Source organism: Panicum hallii, chromosome 1, assembly GCF_002211085.1.
Source record: "Panicum hallii strain FIL2 chromosome 1, PHallii_v3.1, whole genome shotgun sequence".
Taxonomy (NCBI): Eukaryota; Viridiplantae; Streptophyta; class Magnoliopsida; order Poales; family Poaceae; genus Panicum; species Panicum hallii.
The window spans coordinates 31,338,217-31,363,432 of record NC_038042.1 but is presented as its reverse complement, the minus strand read 5'-3'; the positions used below and the strand labels follow the sequence as shown (position 1 = coordinate 31,363,432).

Sequence of the window (25,216 nt, the reverse complement as noted above, 5' to 3'; positions counted from 1 at the left end):
AGGTTAGAGTTGGATCTGAAAAAGATCATGGTGGGGCTGGACTGAAAAGATCTAATCTACTAGGGGGTTTTCTACAGATTTTGCAAGACACAAGAGAACAGCAGAAAATTGCATGTTTCTTCAGGGATGCAAAACCTCAGGCTCCTCCATGGCTGCTGTACAGGAGCTTGCTGCTGGCCAAAATTGCAGCGATTTAGGGCACGAGAGAGAGCGGGAGCGGCGGAATAGAGAGAGAACGATGAGGGGGTTCCGTTTTACCTCTTACCCGTCACGGGGATGCACGGAGGCGATCAGATTCGAAGCCAAAAGGAGAGGCTGCAATTCCGTACAGAACCACCGAGCAAGGGAACGTGGAGGCCCTGGGCACTTGGCCTCCTGGTGGCGACGCTAGGTAGGGGCGGGGGCATGTGCTTGCCTGGCTGGGCGCTTGCCCCTCTTGCAGGCGTGGCAAGGAGGCGCAGGCAGCCACGAGAGGGTCGTGGGAAGCAGCAAGGGCGACAGGGAAGGGCGAGCAGGGCTGGCGGCGGCACTAGGCTTCACGGGGCAGGGCGTGAGGCAAAGCTGCAGGGGGCGTGGGAGGTAGGGCAAGGGCGATGCGTGGCAGCAGGGTCGAGGGAGGGCTCGGCCTCGTGATTTATAGGGCGTGGCGCCGTGGCTGGGCGTGGCGAGCACGCTAGGAAAGGCGACGGCAGCACCAGCATGGTAGCGTGCAGCGCCAGGAGACCTGAGCGGTCTCTGGATGCACAACGTGCTAAGATGGGCCTTTCACGCTCAGCCCATTAGGGTTGGCAGAGTGAGAGGTAGAAGAGGGGTGGATAGGGCTGGCTTGGCGAGCACGCCGAGGCACCAGGCTGCGACCGGTGCTGCGTGGTTCGTTATGCTGGGCTTAACAATTTTGGGTGTGTTCGAAGTTGAATGTTTGCTGGTTGAAGATGAACGGGTAAGTCGACTGAGTAAGTCAACTGAGCAGTGTTGGGTTAGGGAGAGGAGAGAGGCGCTCGGCAAGCTGGTGAGCATGATAGTTCGTGCTAATGGTCTAATTAGGAGAACGGACCCAAAAGAGAAAGAAGGGAGAGGGAGGTCGAGTGAGTTGCACCTTTTAATAGAGCGTGGATGGCCATGCTCATGTGACACTCATGGTGAGCACAACAGCAGAGTCATCTAGATTCAAACAAAGTCCAAAACAGCACATCATGAATAGCTAGCTCGGTTTGCAGGTGACATACAAGAATACGATGAGGTCGGGCATGTGTGGCCAGATCGGATTCGATCGACGAGTCCTAGCACACACACATAGGAAAGTTGAGTTTGGAATGACATAGCTGCCGTGTCGAGGAAGGAAAAAGAGAGGAGAAGGATGTTGATGGCTGAACTGGGTTGGATCAGGTTTAGGTTTTGGCGAGTCAGAGGTCAAGGTCATGTTGCGATGACGTAGGTCGCCGTAGCTAGCATTTACGACACCAGAGCATCATCGGAAAATGTCAAAATTGAGCTATGGCTCCTTTTCGAGCATGATTTGATCAAGGATAGATTAGAGAAAGAGAAACTCAATGGGGCATCTTAGGGAGTTGGAGAGGACAGAGTTAAAAGGATGGACAACAAAGAAACGGCTCGGTCCGACTACGAGGAGATAAAGAAACAAAGAAGAAAGAAAGAAAGGGGAAGCGGAAAAGCTTCTGGATAACTTCAACTTGGTGAAGGAAGGTGATCGGCGGTGAGTGTCGGTCAGGTAGCTTCGACGAGCTATTAAGCTAAAAAAAGAAAGGCAAAAGGCGAGAACATGAGTGTTCGCTTCGGTACCTCAAGGAGTAGCTTTTATTTACTTTTTATCGTCAAAACGTGACGGATGACGAGATTATGGCGGTGGTCAAGCTCAAACTTGAACACGGCACGATTCTAGGATTTAATGCGGAATAGACTGAAAACAAGTTGAATCCAGCTCTAGATGAAAAGAAAACCAATTCATTTTCTAAAAGATATTTTCAGGTTTAAAATAAATCTAAAAAAGTCTAGATAAAAATTTTAAACCATGAAAAGAATATATCTTGAAGTTCCCAAAATTCTGAGAAAAATTCCAGGAGATAGTTTGGGACACGAGAAGTCCAAATAAAATACTTGGAGCTCATGATAAAGATTTTAGAGCCTTCCAATAAATGGATCTAGCTCTAGAAAATTAAGAATAATTTTCAGAAAAATCTGGAAAATTCTTGAAAAACCCTATTGATAGATGAGCACATTCTAAAAGATACTTGCATACTAAAATTAAATATTTTAGGGTGTGACATGTGGGCCGAACTTTGAGCCCCATAAGAGGCAGAGATATCTTGTGGTTGTTAAACACTTCAGATTTCCAAAGTTTTACATTGATTTCACACAAAAAAAATTAAAAAATATATGCCTGGCTCATTGTCTGCAACTTTTAGACACATTCCACACATACAACATATAGCAGTACAGGTGTTATCGCCTTAATTTAGCTGGGCCAGAAGGTGGGCCGCGAAGCAAGATGGGCTCAAAAGATTATCGTAGTGGGCTTGCGAATCGGCCCCTGTGCGGGCGTTTTGAGGCTAGGATTGGCCATGTATCTAGATAGGTATGTGCATTTAAAATAGTTTAGATAGAGATAGCCATGATTCGTGCCGTGGTTAGTTAGGATTGGTTAAGGAAGGCAAGTCTCTGGACTTTAAATATGTACCTTGGATTATGAATAAAGAACGAACAAAAAACAATCATTCACAACAACTCTCGGCGTATCGCCACCCCTGTTCTAGGGTTTCTCGGGTAAGTGCCATGCAGCCCTGATCACGCTTCGCGTGATCAGGGCAGCATCGTTCCTGCCTATCTACCTTTGTGTTTCTCGTACTGAAGCGTTGTTGATGGCGAGTAACACTAGTTATCTTGGTGTTCATAGAGTAGCATCGGCTCTTTCATGCTTTATTCGTGCATCGTTTGTTACCTATAAATGTTTAGCTGTCCTCATGCTCGATCTCGGGTGTAAGGGCAGCACCTTGCTCTATTTTTATTTAGTAGATCCAATTTGTTATGGTTAGTCTTTGTTCATCAAAGATTTAGCTTACTATCTACATGATTAGGCCCTTCAAACGGGTTGAATGTTCCGGCAGTACGCTTGATACCTTGTATTAACTTAAAGAGGGATTGTTCCGGAAATCGGATCTCTGTTGGTTTTTAGACCTCTGTTTAGGTTGTTATTCTGTTACCTTTCGTATCTGTTAGGCTCAATTACGTGTAGGATTTTCCGGTTATGCAGTGAAAGTTTCAACCGTCGTAGATTGGATTAGCTTAATAGTTACAGAGCAAGTTTTATTTTACCATTGGATATGCATGCTTTATTCAAATGCTTAGATCCGATGTGATACTGGACACAATCGGCTCTTTACAGCCGATATCGGGAATAACCCGATGAGTCGATCACAGCTCGGACTAATATTTACATGTGTCTGTGCATGCAGGAAACTAACATAAATCACTTATACATTTTCCTGATCAGGTACAAGGTCAGGTGGCAAGCCTAGCAACCCAGACGCCAGGTCGTGTGCCGGATCTCGGGTCGTTGACCGAGGGACCGGGCCCCACCAACAGTCCCGGGAGCCTCCCGGCTCCTCGTGCTGCCTGTCGCTGCTCGCCGGTGGGTTTTGACCAACAACACATTCTGGCACGCCCAATGGGACCATCTTCATTAACTACATCGACTTCTGCTGACGGGATGACGAGGGAGGATCCGATCACGTACGAGGAGCTGCCTGCTGAGCATAAACAGAAATATGACAAGATCAAGGCTCTCTTCAAAGCCGATCTCATCAGCTCTTTTGAGAAGACCCGCCACCACTGCGTTAGGTGGAAGGGGTTTTCACCTGAAGGCGCTCTTGATTACGTGGACCTGTCCAACCCTTCAGAAGATCGTACTAGAGCTCTGCACCAGGAAGTAAACTACATGGTGGCCTACTCGCTGCATCGGCACTCCGAGAGCCAGGTGAACGCTTTCGAGCGTGTCGCGCTACGCGTGGTCCAGGAGATCATGAAGCATCAATACTCTCCAACAGGACCTACCTTAGGGTGTCATAAGGGAGAATTGCCGTTCCAGGCCAAACCACCGCTGCCTTATGCACTCACAGCTCTGGAGTCACATGGCTCCCCGGCCTACGTCGTCTACAAGGTGGGAGGTGACCCTGTGGATCACCAGTTCTTCAGTGAGCCGCCCAAGGAGATCCCGCACGGATACATGTGTGTTTATATACCGGACAGCAACAATCCGGTACATTCGGTGCAGAGGGCGGCTGGAGGAGTTTCCGAGCAGATGCTAACAAACAAGCGTGGCTACCTGCTTATGCCACCGGGCCGAGTCACGACAGTACGCACTCGGCCCCAGGAGCGCAAATGGTAGACCAGATCAGTGCCATCTTAAGAGATCAATTTGGCATTCTACCAAAGAGGAGGGCGATCGGCTATACTAAGCCGTATCCTAGTGACTATGATCTAATTCCCCTGCCGCCCAAGTATCGGCTCCCTGAGTTCACCAAGTTCAGTGGAGTGGAAGGATCTAGCTCCATCGAGCACATGAGCCGATACTTGGCGCAATTAGGAATGATCTAGGTGTCGGATCCCTTGCGAGTAAGGTTCTTCTCGCAGTCTCTCACAGGGCCAGCCTTTGGATGGTACACATCATTCGGCCTGATTCGATCCGCACCTGGAAGTAGTTGGAGGAGCAGTTTCATATTCAATATCATTCGGAAGCTGCAGAAGTAGGGATTGCTGACTTGGCACAAGTATGGCAGAAGCGTGGGAAATCGTGGAGGAATATATCCAACACTTCAGAGAGGTCAAGAACCGATGCAACTCGACCCATATTTCAGAGAAGGAGGCGGTCGTGTTGGCATCCTTGGGACTACTAAAGCCGATCAAGGATCTAGCTTTCCAATTGGAGTTCAATTCTTTGGTGCACTTGGTGCAAAAGTTAACAACATATGAGCAGCGCCACCCAGAACTATACCAGGACAGGTTCAAGCATCAAGTAACATTGATGGACGCAGAAGACGCTGAGGATTCTGGGGATGACCAAGAAGTAGCAGTTGCAGAATGGACTGGGAGGCAAATTCCGTGTCCTGTAAGTGGGTGAAACAGCAGGGACCTGCAAAAGGTTTTGACTTGGAGGTGAGCAAAGTTGAACAGATATTTGATCTGTTATTGAAGGAGAAGCAGTTGAAGTTGCCTGAAGGCTGTGAGCTTCCTACAACACAAGAGCTGCAAGGGAGATCATATTGCAAGTGGCATCATTCTTTCACTCATAACATTAGCGACTGCAAGGAACTCCGTCGGCAGATCCAATCGGCTATCGAGCAAGGCCGATTGATCTTGGGTCAAACTGCCATGATGGTCGATACCTAGCCTTTCCCAAGTGTGAATATGGTGGAGGGTTATGACCCGTTTGCGAGGCAACAATTAGATTTCGCACTCGGCATTAACATGGCGGGGCTTGCACCATGCCGCCGCACCAGGAATGAAGAGACCGATCCCTGCAATCAGCCCCAAAAAGGGGAAAAGGGATATATCATGGAAGAACAAGTAAGGCATGTCAGGAATCAACGATCGGCTTCTTCAGATCTCCTCAAAAAGTATGAATACCAGTACCAGCAACATCTCCAGCGCGAGTCGGAGGAGGAAGTGTATGAACGCCATACTGGGAAGAGTTTGAAGAAGCGGGAAGACACGCGTAATCATTGGCATTGCTCATTCTTCAAGTATTGCTGGGACTCTGGCATGAGCCGATTGCCTACTGTCGGTACATATAGACAGGGGTACGTCCTACTGGTGTGTCCAGCTTGAGGGGCGCGAGGTTATCCGTAACCTCGCACTAAGCTTCTGGGTGACAGGGCGTACGGCCCGGGCCTGATAGCTGGGGGCACGGTCTCCGGACCTCCCCCCACGCACTAGCAGGTCTGGCGCCTCCACGTGCCCGCAAGGACAAGGCGCTCAGGAACGGCTACCACAGGCTCCCGCGTGTGAAAGTCAGACCCCCAGGGGGCCTGAGCGCCTAGGCCAGCTAGGGGGCCCGGACCTCCCATCCCTCCGAGGAGGAGGTCCGGTGCCGCCATGTGCCTATGAGGAAGCAGCCACTAAACTAGTTCCGCCACGTGTCCGGAGGGTTCGAGTCTTCTGCGAGAAGCCAACCCAACTACCGCATTAAATATGGGTGGTTGGGGTGAACGTGCCCGAGACAGGGTATGGGCTGCCCTCTGACACGATGGGCAGGTATGGCTGACATCACGGTAAGCCCACCAGTTACCGAGGCGGCGCGTCATGTCACCACGCCGTGTGCGTGGGCAAGTGTAACACCCTAATGTAAATTTTCTAAATTTTAATGAATTTATTTTGGCTTAAATAAAATTTCTAAGGTTTTTCTTGATTTATCTTGCATTTAAACTAATTTTATATCACAAGTAATTAAAACTTACTTTAGGGTCAACATGTTTGTGCATTCATGCTGGTGCATCTATTTTGTTTGTTTGAATAGTTGAGTTTGAATTCAAATCCCATTTGAATTCAAATTGAATTGAGTTGTGTTGAAAAAGAAAAGAAAAGAAGAAAAGAAAACGAGAAGAGCAGCCCAGCTGGCAGCCCAACTCTCCTAGTCCGCGGCCCAAGCCCTTTCCCCCTCTTTCTTCCTTTTCCTCGGGCCCATTTTCTTTCACCGGCGGCCCACTTCTCTCCCTTCCTCTTCTCTCTTTTCCCCGCGGCCCAGCAGCCACCCTGGCCCAAGCGAGCAGCCCGCGCGTCCTCTTTTCTCTCTCCCTCTCTCTGACAGCCAGGGCCCGCCTGTCGGCGCTCCTTCTTCCCCCTTTCTTTCTTCCTCCTCGCGCCCGACCTCCTCTGTTCCTTCTCCGCCGCCGCTCCCTCTGCTCTTGGGCCCTCCCCTCTGCGCCGTGCTCGGCCCGGGTCCACACGCCAGCCTCACCCACGCCTAGGCCCTTCTAGAAGCGCGCCCACGCTCGGATTAGGTCGAGCCGCAACGAATCCGCGGGAGGCGCAGGGTCTGTTGCGCGGACGACCCGCACGCCGAGGCTGCCCAGCTCCTTTTCAGCCACAGCCAGCTCCTTTTCAACATGACTGTTCATACTTTTACTCAAAACTATCTTCATACTCATCGTTATCTTCCTGTTAAAAAATTAGACCCTCCTATATGATAGTATTAAGTGCTAATATCAACAAACAACACTCTGCTCAGTGTCAAGAGCTGTAAAGATGACTTCTGAAATGTAGAAACTAGTCAGCAAGAAACTTTTAGTACTTCAACGAATAAACCTGAAATAAAGAGACAAACTGCTTAGTGGCTAAAATGACTTCTCTGAAACATATATATGACAATGACATCATGTAACATTCAGAGATACACTACACAATATAGAGATGTAGAGCACATGCCTCCAATAGGTAGCTTAAATACTAATGATGCTAAAATAATTAATCTCTAACATAAAAGTTGTGATTTCATGAACCCAGATATGACAAGGACACGAACCTTCCTCATGATTAAAAGATTTAGATTTTGTTTAATCAAGAAAAAAGTTACACCGACACATTTTAAAACTACAGTATATGATATACCTATTAATTCAAACAAATAACAGTGGCCTCCAGATTGGGGTAGTGGCAACCGAAGCAAGCTCCACAGCGCCATGGCAACAATACTCAGCTTGCTGACAATATGATCCATAAGACCCAATTAGGAGCACACCACAGAAACTAATTAAGCGCAGAAGTTGTATATAATGTGAGGATATCTAGCTAAAAAACATCTATCCAATGCAATATAGCACATTCTAAGACTGAAATCAAAAGCTACCCATCCAAGTCACAGATTATATGATGGATATAAATTAAACACCAGTACCAGATGACCTAACACTACAGTGTCATACATTTGTCCTACTTGATCAAATTATCAAGTTATCAAGTCGAAAAGAAAATGCATTGCAGCTGATGATGGAAATGTTGTCACTGAAAATGCATATAAATTCCTCCAAAAATTTATTTTTTTTTGAAACGAAACAAGCAGGAGAGCTGCCGATTATATTAAGATGGAGAATAAGCCCAGACTAGGCAAACAACAAAAAGACAACACCGGCTGGTTGGATTGAGATATCAACTCGCCCTGTACCACGCCAACTCAACTCAAACACACAACAACAGCCACTCTCAACGTGAAAAAACGCCAACCGGTTGGGTTGGGACATCAACGCGGTCACACCACTCCACTCGACAACACCACTCCACTCGACAATGGCAGCAAGATCGAAGTCTAAACGCGGCGCCCACCAGCATTCACACTCTCAAAAAGCTGCCGCTGAAACCTCCTGCCGTTGACCCAACGGGGATCCTAGGGAAAAACAGACTGCACCGCACCAAGAAGGCCACCGCCATGCGGGACCCATCGCCGAAGTGCCGCTGCAACACCACGCAGGGTGAAAAAATGCCAGATCCGGACCTCTCGCAGGCTGCCTCGCAGTCGCCACCACGAAAGCACAAACACGCGGGGCCCTCGCCACTCCCGCCGTTGGACTCCACCTCACTCACATCGCCTCGAAGAAACACCACATGCGGGGGCCTCGCCACGTCCGCGATAGCACTCCACGTCATGGATTTGTTTTAGAAGTTGCCATGAGGATGGAGCACAGTGATGCCCCGCTTCCTAGAGCCTCTATCGAACAGCCAAGCTACCGCCAAAGGATGACATTGCCTCATTTCTCCACCTACGCATAAGGCTCCCGCCGCTGTGCCAGTGTTATCGCCGTATTTTGACCGGGCCAGAAGTGGGCCATGGAGCAAGATGGGCTTAGAAGGCAGTCGTGACAAAGCTTGCAAATTGGGCCCCGTGCGGAAGATGGAGGTCTTAAGACCGTGTAAGATGTTCCGGTCATGCAGTGAGAGCTTAGTCGTCGTAGATTGGATTAGATTGTTATTTATGAAGCAAGTTTTATTTGGACATATATATATGTATATATCCCTATGTTGCCCGTTCCAAAGATCCGATCCGGTATTAACACAATCGGCTCTTCATAGCCGATACCGGGGAGGAGGTGATGAGCCGATCATGGCTTGGACTAATCTTTACACATGTCTATGCACGCAGGAGTTTGACACGTCACACCTTCCTGATCGGGTGTAGGATCAGGTGGCACGCCTAGCGACTCTCAGCCAGGGCGCGCGCCAGATCACTGGGCCGTTGACCGAGGGACCGGGGCCCACCAGCCGTCCCGGAAGCCTCCCGGCTCCTCGTGTTGCCTGTCGCTGCCCACCGACGGGTTTTGACCGACAACACATTCTGGCACGCCCAGTGGGACCTTCTTCATCGACTTCGTCATCGTCATCGGCATCATCTTCATCGACTCCGTCGTCTTCGTCGACTCCGTTAGTGGTGATCAACAAGATGGCAAGGGAAGATCCGATCACTTATGACGAGCTCTCTGCTGAACACAAGCAGAGGTACGACGAAATCAGGACTCAGTTTGAAGCCGATCTCATCGGCTCTTTCGAAAGGACTCGCAACCACGGTATCAGGTGGAGGGGTTTTTCACCTGAAGGTGCTCTTGATGGAGTGGATCTGTCTACCCCGTCTAGGGACCGTACCAGAGCTTTGCGGCAGGAGGTGAACTATGCAGTGGCTCATTCGTTGCACCGGCATTCTGAAAGCTTGGTTAATGCTTTTGAGCGTGTAGCTTTACGAGTGGTCTAAGAAATCATGAAGCATCAACATTCTCGGACTGGGCCTGCTCTGGGAAGCCATAAGGGAGAGTTACCATTCCAGACCAGACCTCCTTTGCCTTATGCGCTTGCAGCGGCGGAATCACATGGTGCTCCAGCTTACGTGGTTTACAAAGTAGGAGGTGATCCCACAGACCACCAGTTCTTCAATGAGCCACCCAAGGAAATCCCACATGGTTATATGTGTGCATACATTCCGGATAGCAATAACCCAATGCATCTCTCACAGAAAGTAGCTGGAGGGGTTTCTGGAGCTGACGCGGATAAACAAGCTTGGCTAGCAACTTATGCCACAGGGCCGAGTCATGACAGTGTGCACTCGGCCCCCGGGTTACAAACGGCGGAGCAAATTGGTGCCATCCTAAGGGATTAGTTTGGAATTTTGCCGAAAAGGAGAGCGATCGGCTATACAAAGCCGTATCCAAGCGATTATGACCTAATTCCATTGCCACCCAAGTATCGGCTCCCTGAGTTTACCAAATTCAGTGGGGCAGAAGGTTCTAGTTCTATCGAACATGTGAGCCGATATTTGGCACAGTTAGGCATGATTTCTGTATCGGATCCGTTACGAGTAAGGTTCTTCTCATAATCGCTTACGGGATCGGCCTTCGGGTGGTATACGTCATTGGGTCCTGACTCCATCCGTACATGGAAGCAGTTGGAAGAACAATTTCATATTCAGTATCATTCAGAAGCTGCAGAAGCAGGTATTGCCGATCTGGCGCAGATGCGACAGAAGCGTGGAGAAACCGTGGCAGAATTTATTCGACGCTTCAGGGAAATGAAGAACAGGTGTTATTCAACGCGGATCTCAGAAAAGGAAGCTGTGGAATTGGCGTCTCTAGGGTTATTGAAGCCGATTAGAGATCTGGCTTTTCAATTGGAATTCACTTCGTTGGCACATCTCGTCCAGAAGTTGACGACGCACGAGCAGCGTCACCCTGAGCTGTATCAAGAAAAGTTCAAGCGCCAAGTAGCGCTAGCTGATACTGAAGAAGCCGATGACTCCGGAGAAGAAGCGGAAGTATCGGCTGCAGAGTGGGCTCGTGGTGCAAATCCTGTATCATGCAAGTGGGTAAAACCAACAGGACCGGCAAAGGGGTTTGATTTTGATGTGAGCAAAGTGGAACAAATTTTTGACTTATTGTTAAAAGAAAAGCAGTTGAAGTTTCCAGAAGGATACAAACCCCCTACGGCGCAGGAATTGAAAGGAAGATCATATTGCAAATGGCATGATTCTTTTACCCACAGCACAAGCGATTGTAAGGAACTCCGTCGGCAGATCCAATCGGCTATTGAACAGGGCCGATTGATTCTGGGCCAGACCGCCATGAAAGTCGACACTCACCCGTTCCCTGGTGTCAATATGGTGGAAAGTAACGATCGGACGGCAAGGCGACAGTTGGACTTCGCACTGGGTATCAACATGGCGGGGGTGGCATCACGCCGCCAGACCAAAGATGGAGAGGCTGATTTGAGCAATCGGCCCCAAAATGAAAAGGATGATTATGTTACAGAAAGGCAAGTAAGGTACGTAAGGAATCAACGGCCAACTTCTTCTGATCTTCTCAGGAAGTACGAGTACCAGTACCAGCAGCGCCTCCATCGGGAATCTGAGGAAGAGGAGTATGAGCGCCGGACCGGGAAGCGTTTGAGGAAGCACGAAGAAGCCTGCGATCATTGGCACTGCCCGTTCTTCAGGTACTGTTGGGATTCAGGTATGAGCCGATTGCCTACAATCAGGGATTGCCCAGAGTGTGGACCAGGGAGACCAGAAGCAAGGGATTCGGTTTTCCAGCGGATAGGACCTGCCCCAATCCGGCAAGTGCGGGTTCGGTCACCACGAAAGGAAGACGAAGAAGAAGACAGGTATCATCGTCCTCGTTGGTGCCCCGATGGACTTAGTCGTTCCCAGAAGCGCAGGGTTCAGCAGCTGCGTAGCTTGGAGGAGGCCGAAGCCAAGTACATCGAAACTTTAAGGAAGGCGCGACTGGATTTGGCAGAACAAGTTCATTATGTGCAGGAAAAGGAGTCGCGCCCGCCCAGGAAGGAATGGCGGCCCAAGTCAACAAAAGCCGACAAGAAGGTATCGGCTGATGCACATATGGTTTTTGTGCTTCCTACAGAGTTCCACATGAGGCCCCAGGAGGAGCCGTCGGTAGCCCAACTCGATTTGGGACCTCGGCCGGTGATATTCGAGAAGCCGCAAGCTAAGAATTACAAACACTTGAAGGCCTTATATCTTAAGGGGTTTATCAATGGTCAGCCCGTGAATAAGATGTTGGTGGATACGGGAGCAGCGGTCAACATTATGCCGTACTCAGTCCTGCGCCGTTTGGGGCGATCCACTGCAGACTTGATCAAGACCAATGTCACCCTAAGTGATTTTAATGGGCAGACTTCAGAAGCCCAAGGTGTCCTCAGTGTGGATCTCACCATTGGAAACAAAACCGTCCCGACTTCGTTCTTCGTCGTCAACAGCAAGAGCACCTACAATGTTTTACTTGGCAGGGATTGGATCCACACCAACTGTTGCATCCCTTCCACGATGCATCAATGTTTGATCCAATGGGATGGAGACGAGGTGGAAGTGGTCCAGGCAGACGACTCGATCGAAATTTTACATGCTGCCATGAGCATTTGGGATGCGGAAGACCAAGAGCCGATTTCAGGAATAAGCCTAGAAGGGTGTGATCGCATCGAGGCTACAAAAAATGGAGTAAGGCTGGTCTTATCCACCGGCCTCACAGAGTAAAAGAGCAGGGAGCGACATGTTGTAGCAGAGCCATAAAGGCCGATTCTTGCAATCGGCCCCAAAAAATCGAAGTGGTAAAAACAAATGTGTTACGAAGTCGTTATGAAATGGCCAGCATTGGCAGCCGGCCTTGTTCTTTTTACAAAAACTTGGAAAATAATGGGATGTGTGGAACGGCCGACCTTAACGATCGGCCGAGTTTTTTTATGCTGTGTCCTTTCTTCATCTGCAATGTTGATCTAACGGAAGAAGAAGGGAAGTTAGGATATGGTTTCACATCGGCTGATGAACTTGAGGAAGTAGATATCGGTCCTGGGGATAAGCCACGACCAACCTTCATAAGTAGGAAGTTACACCCGTCACTACGAGAGCCGATGATAGCTTTGCTGAAGGGGTATGCCGATTGCTTCGCCTGGGATTACACAGAGATGCCTGGACTAGATAGGAGTATAGTAGAGCATCGGCTTCCCCTTAAAAGTGGTTTTCGACCGTTCCAGCAGCGGGCACGGCAGATGAAAGCCGAAGTCCTGGTCGAAGTAAAGAAAGAAGTAGAAAAGATGCTGGAAGCCGGATTTATCAGGACTTGCAGGTACGCTGAATGGATCTCGAGTGTCGTGCCCATACAAAAGAAAGATGGCCGATGGAGGGTGTGCGTGGACTTCAGGGATCTTAATAGGGCCACTCCAAAGGATGAATACCCGATGCCCATTGCAGAGACATTGATCAATGCTGCCGCCGGTCACAAGATTTTGAGTTTCATGGATGGTAATGCAGGATATAATCAAATCTTCATGGCCCCTGAAGATATACATAAAACTGCGTTCAGAGTGCCTGGAGCGGTGGGTTTGTTCGAGTACGTGGTTATGACTTTCGGCCTGAAGAATGCTGGCGCTACGTATCAGCGGGCTATGAACCATATCTTCCATGATCTGATCGGCAATCTAGTAGAAATTTATATCGATGACGTTGTGGTAAAGTCAGCATCGGTCGAGGGACATCTAGACGACCTGCAGCGGGTTCTGGAACGAACTAGAAAGTTCGGGCTCAGGATGAACCCAAAGAAATGCGCTTTTGGTGTGTCGGCTGGGCAGTTCCTGGGATTTCTGGTTCATGAAAGAGGTATAGAAATTGGCCTAAAAAGTCAGGAAGCCGTACGCACCATGGTGCCACCCACCACCAAGAAAGAGCTCCAGCAGCTCATTGGTAAGATTAACTTTGTCAGGAGGTTTATCTCTAATTTGTCTGGACGAATTGAGCCTTTTATGGAGTTAGTCAAGACTAGAACCACTGACGAGTTCCGCTGGGGGCAGAACAGCAACGGGCATTTGAAGAAATCAAAGAATATTTGTCGAAACCGCCTGTGCTGGTGCCACCACAACAGGATAGACCATTCTATATATACTTATCAATGGGCGACACTTCTATTGCTTCAGTAGTGGTACAATTATATGATGGCAAAGAGAAGGTGGTCTTTTATATCAGCAGAAGGTTGTTGGATGCAGAAACAAGGTACCCCGACATGGAAAAACTTTGCTTATGTTTATTTTTTACGTGCACCAAGCTTCGCCATATCCTGCTATCGGCTGAAGTAGTCGTCATCTGCAAATCGGATGTCATAAAACACATGCTGTCGGCTCCTGTTTTGAAAGGCCGATTGGGGAAGTGGATGTTCGCGTTATCAGAATTTGATATCCGATATCAACCTGCAAAAGCGGTTAAAGGGCAGGCGTTAGCGGATCTCATTGCTGAGAGGGTTAACACCAGCATTGCAGTACTTTCTATACGAGCCTGGGCTATGTACTTCGACGGATCAGTTTGTGGAGATGGATGCGGCATCGGCGTCTTACTAGTATCGCCTCGGGGGGCAACGTATTCTTTCTCGATCAGGTTACCTGTCGCCTGTACCAACAATCTTGCAGAATATGAGGCGGTACGAAAAGGTATGGAATTGCTTCTAGAGGCCGGAGCCGAAGCAGTGGAAGTTTTCGGGGATTCAAAATTGGTGATTTCCCAGCTTACAGAAGAATACAGGTGCGAAAGCGAGCTGTTGTTCCCAATGTGGGTCCAATGCCAGGAATTAATAGCGCAGTTCAGGTACATTAATTTTTATTGGATACCTAGAGCTCAGAATGCCGAAGCCAATGATCTAGCACAGCTGGCTTCAGGGTACAAAGCCGATGGCTCAGTTCATCAGGCGTATTTCCTGGACCAGGGAGATTGGAGAGCCGATATCTTCAATTATTTGAAGGATTCGGCTCGGGGGGCACCCAAGAGGATACGATACAAAGCTATGAAATATGTTCTCATAGGGGATGATATGTTCTACAGGACCTTGGAGGGGCTATTGCTTAAGTGTTTGGGGCCAGTTGAATCCAATCGGCTCCTGCATGAAGTTCATGAAGGAACGTGTGGGACCCATCAGTCGGCCCACAAGATGAAATGGCTAATTAGGCGATCAGGATACTACTGGCCCACCATGCTTGAAGATTGTTTTAAATATTATAAAGGATGTCAGGCATGTCAGAGGTTCGGAAAGATGCAGATGGTGCCAGCATCCGTTATGAATCCCATTATTAAACCATGGCCGTTCAGAGGCTGGGGTATGGACATGATCGGCAAAATTAAACCTCCATCTAGCAAGGGTCATCAGTTCATTCTAGCTATCACAGATTATTTTACCAAATGGGTGGAAGCGGTTCCGATGAAGTCGGTGGCGTCCAGGGATGTTATTCAGTTTGTCAAAGAGCACGTCATTCACAGATTCGGAATTCCACAGACTATTACAACAGATGGTGGCTCGGTTTTCATTTCAGAAGAATTCAAGAAGTTTGCTGCTGATATGGGAATCAAGCTGATTAGATCATCTCCATATTATGCTCAGGCAAATGGACAGGCCGAAGCGTCCAACCAGAGTCTTATCAAGTTGATCAAAAGGAAGATTGATGAATACCCTAGACGTTGGCACGAGGTCTTGTCAGAAGCACTTTGGGCATACCGCATATCATGTCACGAGGCGACAAAAACTTCTCCTTACCACTTGGTTTACGGGCAGGAGGCCGTGTTACCATGGGAGGTTACGGCCGGATCGAGGCGTGTGGAATTCCAGAATGACTTATCCGCTGAAGAATATGCTACTCTGATGAGCGATAATGTGGAAGATCTCACGGAACTCAGGCTATGGTCACTAGAGAAGATCAAGGAGAATAAGGCTAAAGTGGCCCGTGCATATAATAAAAAGGTTAAGCCAAAGGAGTTTCAAGTGGGAGACTTGGTTTGGGAAGCAGTATTACCATTGGGAACTAAAGACGCGGCCTATGGCAAGTGGTCTCCAAATTGGCACGGGCCGTACAGGGTTGACCAGATCCTACCTGGGAACGCGTACATGCTTGAAGAATTGGACGGCGTTAAGTTCCCAGTAGCAGTCAATGGCCAACACCTTAAGAAGTACTTCCCAAATATGTGGGCTAATGAACAATGAAGCCGATGATACCCATCAGGCCACAAGCCGATGCAACCAACAAGCTAAGTAGGGGGGGGCAGAGGCTGAGTCGACGACGATCGGCGTTGGCAATACAGGAAACGGAGAAAGACCAATAAGTATTGATCGGCTCGATCAGATTAGAACAGCCGATGCGGTGCCATCGACTTTAGAAGTGTGCTTATGGCAATCAAGCATCGTAGGTTATCAAACAGCCGATGTGCCACCATCGACTTTAGGTTCGCTACATAAAAACACCACAGGTTTACCACACAAACGCAAAGTTTATCTCGGACAGGGCTGCAGAAGGAAGGCGTCGATAGTAGCGATAGCATCAAGACGGATGCGGTCAACCTCAGCAAGCACTGCTTTGTCCTCTTCGTCTGCCCCCGGCACCACCTGTTTGTTCAAGCTGTTCAGCTCGGCCAAGTCTGTCTTCAGCTCAGTGGTCAGGACTTCTGCCTCCTGCTTGGAACCCGCGATGAGATTCTTCTCCTCCTCGATGCGCTGCTTGGTGGCCTGGACCTTAGCTTCAAGGTCTTCCAGTTCTTTCTCCAAGAGGTGAAGCCGATGGGCAGAAGCAGATGTGTCGATCTTGGTGTCGAGTGCGGCCTTCTTCTTGTTGATCGACTGACACATCTCGGCGATAATGGTCCTTAAGAGCGATTGGGAACGCCGGGTCTCGATCCTGCGGCGAGCCTCTACCACTTTCGTTTGAAAGGAAGAAAGATGCCCTGCTGGCAAGAGCTTGACCTGGAGGCTTACAGGGAGCTGGGAGCTAACCTCGTCGAGGATCTGCTTGATTGCACTGGAATCCTGAATCAAGGCGGAGATGGAACCCGACAGAAGATCCTTCACACGGAGAAGTTGATCGGCAGCGCTGGTTAGGCCTGAGGGAGAATCATCGGCCTCCAATATGGCTGACCCAATCGTGGCAGGGTCAAACGCAAGAAGCTCTGAAAGATCCAGGTTCTGAAGGAGAAGAGAGTGAGACAGGCATTACGAAAAAGACCAAATGGCTACAAAGAGAAGAATGTACCTGTCTCGAGAAGGAAGCGGCGATGGCCAATGAAGGGGCGATCGGCTCCCGGGAGGGCGTCCCTTCCGAGGAATGAGCGGTGGCGGCAGAGGCCATATGGATTGCACCTCCAGAGGGAGGAGTGGCAGCCGATGGGGCAGCAGTCGGCTTCACAGAAGCAACAGCCGATGAAATGGCGATCGGCTCCGCTGAGCGTACCTCTCGGGCAGGGGAATCAGCAATAGCTGAGGCAGGAGAGGGTCCTTCCAGACAGGAGCCGACGACATGCAGACCTGGCGAAGCAGCTGGGGCAGCAGCCGATGCAGAAGGGCCTTCCAAGTTTGACGCACCAGGATCACGGAGGGTGATCAGGGCCATGATGGGTGCATCCACGTCCTCTGGCACCTCCGAAGACGAACCTTTCTGACACGGGGATTCCTCCCCGCTGGAGACTTCTACAACGGCAGGCTACAAGAAAAGAGAGTGTCATTAAAAGGGATATGAACAAAAACCCGATCGCAAAGCGAGAAGAGGGGCTGAACCTGGTTGGTGACTGGAGATGGTGAATTAGGGGAAGACGGCGTGGCTTCCTTCCGAATCTTTCTGACGAGAGTCTTCCTCGTCTTAGCGCAGGCCCGGGGGGCAGCAGCTTCAGAAAACCGTTTTCGCTTGGGAGTCAACTTGGCGGTGCTCGGCTGAATCTGTCACACTCTTTGATGGAGGGGGTGCGTTCCTGCCAAAAAGGACCACAGGAGCGACCGCCCGGAAGCAAAAAGGGGATCCATCCTCATCCGTCAGCTCTGGGCCATCTTCTTGCTGCAGAAATAAGGCGAATTCAGGAGGGATCTAGCAAAAGTTTAAAGAGGGAATGTTAATCCGAAAAGGCGGTACCTCTCCATCGGGGATGTCATATTCAGGGTCGATCTGCTGTAGCATCGGACCCAGAGCCCTTCGGAAAACATGAGTTTTCCACATCGTCCACCATCCATCAAAGTCGACAGCCGAGGAGGTGAAGGTAAAGTTGGCAGGGACAGACAAGGAAAGGTCTGTGAACAGGCTATAGCACCTCTGGGCGGTCAGAGCGTCAGGGAGATCCACCCTGCTGGATGTTAGCAGGTGGAGAAGGAAGTGGGGAGGCACTTGCGCAAGGTCAAATTGCCGGGCTGCTACGACCGGCTGGTAAAACTCATAACCGGGTTTAAGGATCCGGTTAGAGGTGCTCATGCCGACTGGGAGAAGGTAGGGCCGGACCATGATGGAATAAAGATGCCTGGTGTCAGCATCATCGGCAATATCAGCCAAACGGAAGGTAGCCGGGTTCTCAAAGAGCTCAGAGTCGGCATAAGGAAGGAAATCTGGGTTATCAAGGCCTTTATAGAAAATCTTGAACCAACGGGAAGCATCTGGAGGATTCAATTTCCCACCAGGGAGACTGTATAGGGCCTGCCCGAAACTAGTGCATCTAATCTGTCTCCCACTCAGATCAGGGAAGGAATTGCCGACCAAGGAAGGAAAATTAGGGTCAGAATTGTGGAAATAAAGACGAGCCCACAACTGAATGAACCACCATGGGCCACCAGTTCTAATTTTCTTCTGGGTAAGAAGGCTGGAAGTCATCAGATGGAGATAACGGTAGAGTTCCCCCAGAAATAGTCTGTCGAGGCCAACGGGTTGACCCTTGGCCAGTTCATAAGCCAAGGAAAGATAGTTCCTGGTCGGGGCAAGGGAAGGACCACAGAAGAGGAAGTGTTCAAGCCATAGGTTCAGAAAGGCCGTATGCTCTTTTTCCGATACAGGGCCTTTGCTTTTCTGGTGTTGGCTCAGGTATGTGCTCCAGTTGGTGCATTCAGTTTTTGAAGATAGTTTGTAAGGGACCACATGGAGGCTGTAAGCAGAAGGGCAGGCTGAAGATATGTTTAGGCCGGTAATCATCACAACATCTAACAGTGATGGTGTCAATGGGCTATGCCCGAAGAGGAAACAATTCAAGGCATCAGACCAGAAATAGCCGATGGTCTTCAGAAGGTTCTCATCTTTCTCAAGAGGGGAGAGGGACAAAGACAAGGCATCGGCTATCCCGATTGATTCCCATAAGGGCTGGTAGGTGTTCGCTACCCTATTATACCAAGCCGTCCAGCCTTCAGGGGGGTTTGGCCAGGCGCGGAGGCTATCCGACCAAGATTCTAGGTCTACATCCTGGCTCACAAAGGGGATCCGGTTGGCCTCACACGAGATCAGATCTACGGGTTTCTCGTAGGAGCGAGGTCCAAGGCAAAAGGAATTGGGGGAAGAAGGATGTGGCAAGAAGATATCGGAAGCCTGAAAAACCCCAAGGAATCAAGATTGCCGAGGGAAAAGTCATTTAACTGCGCGGTAAAAAATGTGCGGTCGCTGCATTAAATTAATGGGGGTCGGAGTTTACCTTCAGACCAAAAGCGGCGGCGGCGGTACGCGAGGATCCCTCCATCGGAAAGCTTGGATCGAAACCCCGGAGAGTGGATCTAGGGTTGGCGGCGCAAGATCGAATGTGTGTCTCAAGGACTAGGGGAGATCTTGTGGCTAGGGTTTGCGAGCGAAAAGGAGATCGGAATTGATCTTTAGAGGTTTGCACTGGATCGACCGGCAGAAGGTAAAGTAAATTGAAGAGCGGTTTCAGATCCGGAGTGGTATACCCTAAGGCCGATGCGTTGCCATCGGCTCTTGAATAAATTATTGTGCACAATAAGAGGGGTTAATACAAAAGTAGATCCCATTCATAGCAAGGCAGTAAGAACAAAAGAGGAGCTAACTACTCCTAGAGATAACCTAGCAGAGATGCTACGATCTACCACCAGTACACATCAGAGGCCTTGCGGCGCTTGGACGGTGGAGCAATGCTGGTGCCGCTGCTGCTGCTACCGTCGCGGCTACCGTCGTCGTCCCCGCCACTGCTGCTGGTGAAGCCGTCATCATCGTCGGCTCCTTCGCGGCCGTCGGAAGTGTCGTCCGATGACCTGTCGAAGAAAAAGGTACCTGCCATCGGATCTTCCTCGGAGGAGATGGAGTCGGATTCTTCCTCTGAGAGAGAAAGGTCTTCTCCCCAAAGGGTATCGTCTTCCTCTTCTTCCAGCTCGGCTCCGAGGAGGAGTGCGAGATCCTCGCCATCAGTCAAAGATTCGTCGTCCTCGGACTGGTAATGGAAGTCCCACTCCACCGCGTCCCAATGCAGGGGAGCACGGTCCTCATAAGCGGCGATTGGGTCATATTCTGGAGTTGGTTCTCGTGTTGTTTCGGATTCGTAAGAGATAACAGAGGAGGCAGAGGAGGAAGAGGCCATGGTAAAGGAAGGGAGGAGGAGTCGGCGATGGACGTGAGAGAAAGTGGTTAAGGAAGGTGCTGGAAACAAGTTTATAAAGCCAGCGAGTGGGTGAAATGAATCGGCACCGTAACGGTTCCCTAGGAGGCCGACGCAGAGCAGTCACGTCCATCGGAAGCCGAAAGGGCACGGTTGTACGGATCGGAAGATGAAGGGTCAAGGCGGTGATGATTTCGGAATTACCATTACCGAAACCAGGGGGCATGTGTTATCGCCGTATTTTGACCGGGCCAGAAGTGGGCCATGGAGCAAGATGGGCTTAGAAGGCAGTCGTGACAAAGCTTGCAAATTGGGCCCCGTGCGGAAGATGGAGGTCTTAAGACCGTGTAAGATGTTCCGGTCATGCAGTGAGAGCTTAGTCGTCGTAGATTGGATTAGATTGTTATTTATGAAGCAAGTTTTATTTGGACATATATATATGTATATATCCCTATGTTGCCCGTTCCAAAGATCCGATCCGGTATTAACACAATCGGCTCTTCATAGCCGATACCGGGGAGGAGGTGATGAGCCGATCATGGCTCGGACTAATCTTTACACATGTCTGTGCACGCAGGAGTTTGACACGTCACACCTTCCTGATCGGGTGTAGGATCAGGTGGCACGCCTAGCGACTCTCAGCCAGGGTGCGCGCCAGATCACTGGGCCGTTGACCGAGGGACCGGGGCCCACCAGCCGTCCCGGAAGTCTCCCGGCTCCTCGTGTTGCCTGTCGCTGCCCGCCGGCGGGTTTTGACCGACAACAGCCAGCAACCCAAGGTAGTCGCTTGCGTCGTCTTCCGATGATGTACCACACCGGTGTAGCCCAGCGGAGCTGAGCCACCCACCACAGTCTGCTGCAAGACAAGTCGTTCCACGATGCTGATGCCTCAAACGCCGTCTCCCGACGCTGTCCCATGCTGCACTGATGGTTGCCAAGCAACGCCAGCCGCTGTTGTCTGCTGCCAGCGGCCACACCGACAAAAAGTGCGACACCCCTGGCCGCCACTAGAGTTGCAAAAGCCACATGCAAGCTTAGCAACCCCATGAAGCTTGTCAACCTGCACCATGCCGCCTTGCACCACCACCGAAAGAGGCCTCCCTTGAACCATCATCACCAGCAATGCCAAAGCTGAATTGAGTCTCAAGAGATGACGCCTCCAAGGGGGGAACGATGCCAGTGGTGCCACCGTCACTCGTCCAGAGAACTGGACAGGGTTTTCACCTAGAGAACCCCGTGCCGTAGGGATGGAGCATCAAGATGACGCCATCAACAGGGAGAACGACGCCTTAGGATGTTGCCGCCATCACCACCAGCAAGAATGCAGGCAAAGGCTTTTGCTCGGAGCATCCCATCCGTACCACAACATGTACCCAGCCCGGCACTCCCAGAACCACGGCCGTGGAAGGCCTTACAGGGGCAGCGCCGACGGTCGTGCCTCCTTACACCTTGTCTAGGCGCATTCCCACCGCTGCTGCCGCACGCGCACCTCCCTGCCGCCGCACGTGCGTCTCCGAGGCCCTTGCCGACCACCGCCGTCTTCACGTGCAGTGGCCCATTTCAGGCCGGCCGCATGCGCTCCCCCGCACGGGAACGCCGGACCCAGACTCTCGCACGGCTTCCCTGGCTCTGAACCGCTGCGCGCCGAGCTTGCTCGCAGCTGCCGCTCCACGCCGCCGCCGGCGTACCTCCACGCTAGCCCACTGCCTAGAGCCGCGTCCACCCCTGGCCCTGGGAGGACCAGATCCGGTCACAGAAGGCCGCCCCCGCCCCCCCCCCCGAGCCTCCACGCCCGGCGGCGGTAACCGCACGGCCAATCTCCAGGACGGCGAGCGCAGCTCCCTTGACGAAACTACGCCCCAACCCGCGCTGCTGCCACCCCGGCCCGAGCTCCGCCACAACCTCCCCTCCGCGCTCAACCACGGCGCCGCCCAGGCCGCCAAGTGCCGCCTCCTGTGCAGATCCCGCGCTCGTGGCCTCCCAGGCAAACCCCGCCGCCGCTGTCCTCGGGGGCCGCGCGGGCTTCCGGTGACCCCTCCGGCAGCGGTGACTAGGGTTAGCCACCGCTCGTATCGCCAGCGAGGGGTAGCGATGTGGGGCAGGGTGTTTCCCTCCAAAAATTTATAAATTATCTTAGTTACATAACTGAAGATTTGGAAAACTACACTTCACAGTAAGAAAGATACAACATTATTTTAATTATGTGATAAAAATAACTAAAAAAGGAATGCATTTCTACAGGTATGCAGTCCTCACAAAAAAATACTAAATGTTACAATTTATTCTGAAAAATTTATACTATAATGCATGCAGAAAATGTGGTACTCTACATGCAGGATAAAAATGTTGAAGCAACAGAGAAATAATTGATGATCACTTCTAGAAAAATGGAGCTAAAGATGATTAGACTTGTGTGACAGAACAAATGCATGTTTTTGTGGGCCACTTCAGCATCGAATAATTCAGAGTTTCAGACTAACAGATCATATAGCTCAACAAATGAATTATGCATGTCAAATTTGCTCTTCTCTCAAACTGCAGGATGAATCAATCGAGCAATCATAACTTGCCATCGACCTCCCAAAGCATACTGTTCTCGATCTTCTTGTATGGGAACGAGTCCGACAGGAGCTCATCGCCTGCAACATCACCACAAACAAGTTAGTATGTCGGTACCCAATACTAACCTGAGAACATCAAGCCTTCAATAGCTCACCAGTTGCACAAATGGGACTAACTCACAGATTGAATCCGACTAACCCACAAATCACATGAAAATTGAGCAAGTATGACACAAATTGGATGGGGAGCACCTGTACACACATGTGCCTAGACCTAATCTCCACCCCCCACAGACGTCGCGCCGACGCTCGAGCAGACATCACCGTAACAGGGAAAATATTGGAAGGCCGACATTGACGCCGCCTCCTCATTGTCACCACCATGGGCACCTAAACTAACCCTAGAAGACCAGCGACTTACATCCAAGCCGTCACACAGATCCATGGTCGACATCAGGGGGTGGAGTGGAGATGGGGTGGATCCGTTGGAGCAAAGGAACCGGCGGCGGGACGGCCACAACGGAAGCGCGCAAGAGCCGCACGCCTCGAGCGAGGAGCCACGCGCGTGCCAAGCTTCCGCACATTCTCGCCGGTGAAACACACCGGAACCTCATTCACGGGAAATGAGAAGAGAGAGGGGAATGGATGGGGAAGGTAGCAGCCTGGCAGGGATGAGAAGCGGTGGCTGGGCGAGACCAGAAGAAACAACAGCGACCCGGTAATAGTAAATGCACAAATAGTTTTTTGCGGACGCGGTTGATCTATCTAACACATATAGTTGTTCTGGTCCGTCGATCGCCAATCCAACGAGCCACAACGTCGACCGAGAGATAAGTGAGATATCAATTGATTGACAAGAAGCAAATCTGTTATTATTAGCTTCATCATTTCATGATCTGTGATTGTATTGAAAACAAAAATGAACTTATCAGGATGATGGATCCCATTGTGCTTAACTACGGCAAAGGCCATATGAGGGGCTTCATCGCAGATCCTGACTACGTTTTCGATATCGTAGGCAGCTATATGATAGATGAGTTCATGTGTCCGATTGTGTCCCATGCATACGTGTCCGTACATCAATAATGGTCTTAGGGCAAGTATATTGCTACACGTCAGCGGTCTCATAGGTCGTCTCATGCAAATCCATATAGGATTTTTATTAGGTGGCGGAGAGAGGGAGGAGAGAGAATAAGTTGCCTCATAGGCTAAATTTATGACTATGAGACCACTTTCTCACCATTGTACGAGTTGTTGTTGCCATGCAACTCTGTGCATAAATTATAGAATTATTTATTTACTATAAGACAACTTATAAGACAACCTGCTGTATGTGTTGTTTGTTATATTGTTTGAAGATAACGTGGCAACGCATGAGACCGTCTATTAAACTAGAAAAATATACTTACCCTTATCTCTATTAATTCGGTGATGATGTAACGTATAAGGTTCCAGTCGACGTGATGGTGAACGTGATCCTGGCGTCCATGGTGAAGCACGGCGGCGGCAGAGCTGGCGCCGGCTGCCGCCGCGGCGGCGCCAGGGGTGCACGTGTACCACGTGGGGTCCTCGACGTCGAACCCACTGGTGATCAGCGACCTGGTCCGCTTCATCTTCCAGCACTTCGAGCGGTCGCCCTTCGTCGACGCGGCGGGCCAGCCCATTCCGGTGTCACCGTTCCGGCTGTTCAGCAAGCACGCCGCCAGCGACGTGGTGGCGAGCGCGATGCTGCGGTGGAGCGACGCCAGGAGGGCGGCGGAGCAGATCGCTATGGCGGCAGGTTTGACAGCTCCAACGTGGAGAGGCTCCTCGCGGAGATGTCGGCCGAGGAGAGGGCGCGGTTCCACTTCGAAGTGCGGCGCGTGTTCTGGATGGACTACGTCACCAACGTGCACATCCCAGGGCTCAGGAAGCACGTCTTGAAGGGCAGGGGTTCGCCGCCGTCTGCGCGCATGTGAGAAACCAACCAGGCAGTGGGCGAGGCCGCGAGGGGTTTCGAATAAGGGGTGACCGAACATTGTTAAACATACTATGAAACAGTGTTTTCCAACAAAGTAACGCTACACCTGAAAAAGAAACTATACTTATAATTTTCTACCTTTTATTTGAGAAAATAATAAGTACAAGCATATCAGTTGTGGGTATGCAACTGTGTTTAGCTATCAGTTGCAAATATGAAAAGCAAAAAGTTGCTTTTTCAAGGGCGACCAGTTGCTGTTTAACCGAGTTAGCAATCACTACCGGAGACGGCACCTTTGCCGAGTGCAAAAATTTTGCCGAGAGCATTTCGTCG

The 25,216-nt window shown here is 50.4% G+C and overlaps 1 pseudogene; it reads left to right on the top strand.

The window, feature by feature from the left end:
* The window catches only part of LOC112896833, a 28,947-nt pseudogene extending 4,066 nt beyond the window's left edge, over positions 1-24,881 (top strand).
* The last annotated feature ends 335 nt before the right edge of the window (positions 24,882-25,216 follow it).